At 43.2% G+C, this 5,594-nt stretch overlaps 1 pseudogene; it reads left to right on the forward strand.

Annotated features, from left to right (window-relative positions):
- Positions 1-4,266: 4,266 nt before the first annotated feature.
- Positions 4,267-5,594, forward strand: part of LOC108294568 — a 7,707-nt pseudogene continuing 6,379 nt past the window's right edge.

A 5,594-nucleotide genomic window follows, 5' to 3' on the forward strand; every position in this document is an offset into this window, starting at 1 on the left:
CAGTCTCCCTCTGTTGTGCAGGCTGGAGTGCATGGCACAATCTTGGCTCACTGTAACCTCTGCCTCCCGGGTTCAAGCGATTCTCCTGCCTCAGCCTCCTGAGTAGCTGAGATTTCAGGTGCATGCCACCACACCCAGCTAATTTTTGTATTTTTAGTAGAGACGGGGTTTCACTATGTTGGTCAGGCTGGTCTCGAACTCCTGACCTCAGGGTGATCCTCCTGCCTCGGCCTCCTTAAGTGCTGGGATTATGAGCCACCCCGCCTGACCTGGAATCTACTGCTTTTATCCTCTGTAAATCTCACCCATTTTTACAGAATGAGTAACTTGGGCATTAGAGAGAGATGAACTGACTTGTCCACAGTCACACAGCTTGCTAGTAGCGGGTGGACAACTACAATTTGGGACTAATAAGTCTCACTTCTTTTCTACTCTCAGCTACCATCTGAAAGAGGTTTTGTAGAAAAGAAAGCCGCTTTAAAAAAAATCTTAAAGATAGAAGTAAGGACTAAATAAATATATTCAAAAAGGCATATTGAGACCATATTGAGACACATCGCGACCTGGCAGTATGAGGATATGTAGCAAAAGGAGGTCACCTATATTGTAAACACAATTTATAATGAAAGACAATTTCAAAATTGCAATAAGTACACAAAGAAATAATTACATGGCACATGTGGCCATTAGGCAGGGAACATTTTAACTCCCTAAAGCATTTGGTGTATTGTTCTGATTCCATTATTGTTCACTAATGATGGTCATTGTTCTACCTCACGTCATCCTCAAAACTGGCAGCCCCCTGCAGCAGACAGTGTTTCCAAACAGCTTCTCTAGGACCCTTCGAACAAACCTGCAAGAACTGATTACGTTCTGTGCATGGAGTGGGTAAGCAGGTTGTAGCTGGGCATTGGCCAGGAAAGAAGGCATTCTCACTTGGAACGTAGCTCATTGTATAAATGCAGCTTGACATCAATAAAAATAATCACTATTTGATGTATTTCTTATAATTATAGGTCATCTCTTGGTGAGGCTCTGCAGTTCGCAAAGTGGCGATTTGGCCTCTGCCATGCTGACGCCAGAGGCAGCCAGGCCCCAGAGCCTCTCCTGGCGGGCATCCTGAATGCCAGAAGCTTAGGCACAACTTCAGGGAAGAAAACATTTTAGAAATGGCGAGAAAACTGTGAGGGAGTTGTAACTGTAAACAGCAAATGTGCTAAAGACCAGAGACTTATGCAGAGCTAAAAGAGGGCAGGTGGAGCTGTTCTCAGTTTTTTACATGTGAAGAAAACATTGGGCTGACTCCATTCTGGTTCTGCAGAGCTAAAATGTGCCTTGATGATTGTTGTTGTTTTATTTAACACAAGCTCCCGGGGCTGCGTGAGGATCCGGGCTTGATGAGCCAAAGGATTCTGAGAAAAAAGGTGAACAGCTGTGGTTCTTGTCAAACACAAACTCTTAATTGTTGTTTAATCATTCCCCCATATTAGACATTTGTGATATTTTAATTGTTTTGCTATCGTAAATAACATTGTAATGAAAACCTTTGTGCACCTAACTTGTTCTTTTGCATTATTTCCTTTACATAATTTCCTGAGAGTGGGGTTACTGATTGAAGAGTATGAACATTTTAGTCTTGAAATATTGCCAAAAATGTCTCCAACTGGTTGAACCAATTGACATCACCTCTATATGAATGTACCAACTTTGCTACAACCTTGCCATCATTATGTATTACCGCTTCCCCCCACAACCCCCGTCTCAAAATGTGCTGATTTAAATGACGCTATACTTGAATCTAGTTCTAACTCCATTCTCGGTATCTTCCCCATCACTCCAGCATCTCTATCTCTTGCCCTTTTGAATGGCTTGAACTAAGACGACAGGGATACACGAGAAGGTAATTCTGGCTGGGTGCGGTGGCTCACGCCTGTAAGGCAGGCAGATCACCTGAGGTCAGGAGTTCAAGAGCAGCCTGGTCAATATGGTGAAACCCCATCTCTGCTAAAAATACAAAAAATTAGCCAGGTGTGGTGGCAGGTGCCTGTTATCCCAGCTACTTGGGAGGTTGAGGCAGGAGAATTGCTTGAACCCGGGAGGTGGAGGTTGCAGTGAGCCGAGACTGCGCCATTGCACTCCAGCCTGGGCAACAAGAGTGAAACTCTGCTTCAAAAAAAAAGGTAATCCTAAAGCAGTGCACATCTGCCATGCTCAGCAAGTTTTCTGAAGACATCTGTAACAGAATGTGCAGTGCAGCGTGTGAGGCCCTGGGCTCTGGAATCAATGAGACAGAGCTTGGAGCCCATTCTTCCTACTTCTGGCTCTGTAGCCACGGGCAATTGAATTAACCTTCAGTTTCTTCACCTGAAAATTGGAGATGCTAAAAGTACCTGCAGCGCTGTGCTACACTATAAATGCTAAATAAAAGTTAGCTTATATTGTGCCTACGAATACTGAAATCCACATAATTTTACAAGCTTTTTTTGAGACAGAGTCTTGCTCGGTCATCCAGGCACAATCTCGGTTCACTGCAACCTCTGCCTCCTGGGCTCAAGTGATTCTCCTGCCTCAGCCTCCTGAGTAACTGGGACTACAGGTGTGCACCACCATGCCTGGCTAATTTTTGTATTTTTACTAGAGTTGGGTTTTCACCATTGGCCAGCCTGGTCTTTAACTCCTGACCTCGGGTAATTTGCCTGCCTCGGCCTCCCAAAGTGCTGGGATTACAGGTGAAAGCCACCACATCCAGCCTTATTTTACGTACCTTTTTGAATGCTTGCATAATTATTTTTATGGAATATTGACCCAGGGCTAGAATTGCTCCACAGAAAGGTATGTATGGTTTAAACTATAGATATTGACAAAATGTCCTTTAAAAAGACTTTCACTTTGTACCTCGACAAACAACATTGATAGCACTGGGTATTTTCAATCTTGTAAAATATTGTTAGTTTGATGAAGAACACCCAAGAGCTTTTTATTTTTTATTTTTATTTTTTGAGACAGTGTATAACTCCGTCGCCCAGGCTGGAGGGCAATGGTGTAAGCATGGCTCACTGCAGCCTCGAGCTCCTGGGCTCAGGTGATCTTCCCACCTCAGCCTCCCGAGTAGGTGGGACTACAAGCTCATGCCACCATGCCCGGCTAATTCTTTGTATTTTTTGTAGAGATGGGATTTTGCCATGTTGCCCAGGCTGGTCTCAAATTCCTGAGCTCAAGTGATCTCCCCTCCCCTGCCTCCCAAAGTGTTGGGAATACAGGCATAAGCCACTGGACTTGGTAGAACTTATTATTTTTATGTGCGTTTCTTTCATTATTAGTGATGTCAAGCATTTTTTCATGTAACAATTGGCCAATTGTATTGCCTCTTCTGTGACTCATCTGTTCTCAATTGCTTACTAATGTACAAATGATTTTACCCATGAGTGGTATGTCTTAAAAGTTTGCTAGAGCTTTATGAAAAGCTGGCCTGAGAATTACTGTGAGATTATCATTAGTTTTACTCTGATTTCCTTTAGATTCTAAGCATAATGGCTGCTGTTTATTTTCATGAGTTTATTTCATGAGCTGATAGACCACATTTCTTGGCCTCCCTTTCAGGAAAGAGCGGCCAATTTAACCAAATTCTGGAGAAGGACACGTTTTGTGTGGTGTTTCCAGGAAGTCATCTTAAAAGAGAGGAGTTTTGGCTGAGCGTGGTGGCTCGCATCTGTAATCCCAGCACTTTGGGAGACCAAGGCGGGTGGATCACATGGTCAGGAGTTCAAGACCAGCCTGGCCAATATGGTGAAACCCTGTTTCTAGTAAAAATACAAAAATTATCTGGGTGTGGTGGCGTGTGCCTGTAGTCCCAGCTGCTTGGGAGGCCGAGGCAGGAGAATCGCTTGAACTTGGGAGGCGGAGGTTGCAGTGAGCTGCGATTGCACCACTGCACTCTAGCCTGGGTGACAGGGCGAGACTCCATCTCAAAAAATTAAAAAAAATAATATAATAAAAAAAGAGAGGAGTTTTATAGACCAATGTCCCTTTTTTAGATGGTTTGTCTTGAAGGGATGTGCAACAAAGACTGCTAATTGTGTCCAAATATCCATTCTTCTGCTGGTGGATTAAAGAGACTGCAAAGTTTGTGTCAGTCCCGGCTGCTGCTGGTAATGGGGCCCAGGGAGGGACACGCCAGAGTGGGGCCACCTGACCAAGGGAGCAACAGACACACCATCCGCCAATGCCTCTGCCGCTGAGGGCCCGGACAGACCCTCTGCTTCAGTGTAGAATGAACCAAGGAGACTTAAACCCAGCAGCTATTCTGCATGCGGCAGAAGACGTTCAAGGAGATGACAGATGGGTGTCTCAGCACAACAGATTTGTTTTGGACTGTAAAGACAAAACTCCTGATGCATCATTTCCGGGAGACTCCATGGTGCAGTTAATGCAGCCATATGAGATATGGTGAGAGCTTTTATCCCCACTTCATTCACTGAATTTTGGAATTGGGGGAGATACAATACGACATGTTTCGTGGAGACTAAAGCATGGAGAACTGGAGAATATTAAGCCTAAGGTCATTGTTGTCTGGGTAGGAATAAACAACCATGAAAATATGACAGAAGAGGCGGCAGATGGGATCAACTTATCAACATAAGGCAGCCACAGGCCAAAATCATTAAAATCATTGTATTGGGTTTGTTACCTCCAGGTGAGAAACCTAACTGTTTGGGGCAAAAGAACGCCAAGGTGAACCAACTCCCCGAGATTTCGCTGCCGATATTAACGTGCAGCTCCTGGATACCGATGGGGGTTTTGTACACTCGGAGGGTGCCATTTCCTGCCACGACATGTTTGATTTTTTGCATCTGAGAGGAGGGGGCTATCAAAGGTCTGCAGACCCCTGCATGAACTGATTTTTAGTAGAGATGGTTTCACCATTTTGGCTAGGCTGGTCTTGAATTCCTGACCTCGTGATCCACCCTCCTCGGCCTTCCAAAGTGCTGGGATTACAAGCGTGAGCCACCGCGGCCGGCAGAACTGCCATTTAAAAAAATATTCGGATAATAGATGGTTTATTCAGTATACCTATCAAATACATGCAAACTGGATCTACAGATATTTTGAATTGGAACAGGTGAGTATTGAAGTAACACATCAAAATGTGCTGTGCAGTGATTCTACTTAATGTTCAAATTCAGTAATGTATGTTTTACATTCTACTGGAAAGGCAAATGGCAGTGTTTTTGTTTTTCTATGTTGGGTGGGCGGTTACTGATTTGTGCTAAGACCCACTTCTGATTGAAAGGGATAGAACTTGGGCTCATTTTTTTTTCTTGTGAATTCTCTTTCTAGAAATTTTTTTGGTTTTATTCTTTTTTTAAAATACTTTTTTGAATGTACCATATCTTCATTAACAGAAAATCCACATAGTGTTTACTAAACTTATTTACGATATTAAAAATTTCCTTTTTATTTTTAGTAGCCCAAGTTATTGAGTTTTTCATGAGAGATTTTTTTCTTAGCTGAGGTATAGTTGTATAGGAAGAGTTAAGCCAGATTTTTGTGTTTGGAAAGACAGTTTTCTTTCTTTCTGTTTTTTTTTTTTTTTT

Source organism: Cebus imitator, unplaced genomic scaffold, assembly GCF_001604975.1.
Source record: "Cebus imitator isolate Cc_AM_T3 unplaced genomic scaffold, Cebus_imitator-1.0 Scaffold589, whole genome shotgun sequence".
Lineage (NCBI taxonomy): Eukaryota > Metazoa > Chordata > Mammalia > Primates > Cebidae > Cebus > Cebus imitator.